A 678-nucleotide genomic window follows, 5' to 3' on the forward strand; every position below is an offset into this window, starting at 1 on the left:
TAATCTAATCGACAAACTAAGAAACGAGGCCAGGTCTAACTCAGTGACTGGCTCAGGGCCTTCAGGTCTTTGCTCCAATGTCACCCTTTCCCTGCTCTGTTTTCTCCGCACCCCTGGCCACCGACAGCCACGCCCCTGGCACATTCCCGAGGTATCTTTCCACGGTCTCCCTTGTCCCACTGGAAGGCAAGCGCCATCAGGACAGGGGTTTGTGGTCTGTGCTGTTCTCTGCTGTGGCCCTAATGCTTGCAAAGCATCTGGCACACGGTATGTGCTCAGTAAGCACCTGGAGAGAGAGAGAGAGAGAGAGAGAGAGAGAGAGAGAGAGAGAGGAAATGAATGGGAGGAAGGGAAGGGGAGGGAAGGGAAGAATAGAAGAAAGGAAGGAGGGAGGGAAGGAGAAGGGGAAAGAGGGAAGGAGGAAAAGATGGGACAGAAGGTCTTAGTGGAGAGTGAGAGGGTGGAGAGCAGGAGAAATGTGAGATGACCTCCTGAGTGTTTGGGTGACTTGGGGCCCCGAAGTTCAGCCCTAATCCCTCCCCAGGTCTCACTCTGGGCCAGACCCGCTTCTCAAAGAGGGGGAGAGCCCCCCCACCCCATTGCCAACAGACCTGCGAAGAAGTTCAGAAGCATCATCCGGATTCCCTCTCGTGATGGGGGTGGGGGGTCCTGGGGACC

This window comes from Myotis davidii, unplaced genomic scaffold, assembly GCF_000327345.1.
Source record: "Myotis davidii unplaced genomic scaffold, ASM32734v1 scaffold478, whole genome shotgun sequence".
Taxonomy (NCBI): domain Eukaryota; kingdom Metazoa; phylum Chordata; class Mammalia; order Chiroptera; family Vespertilionidae; genus Myotis; species Myotis davidii.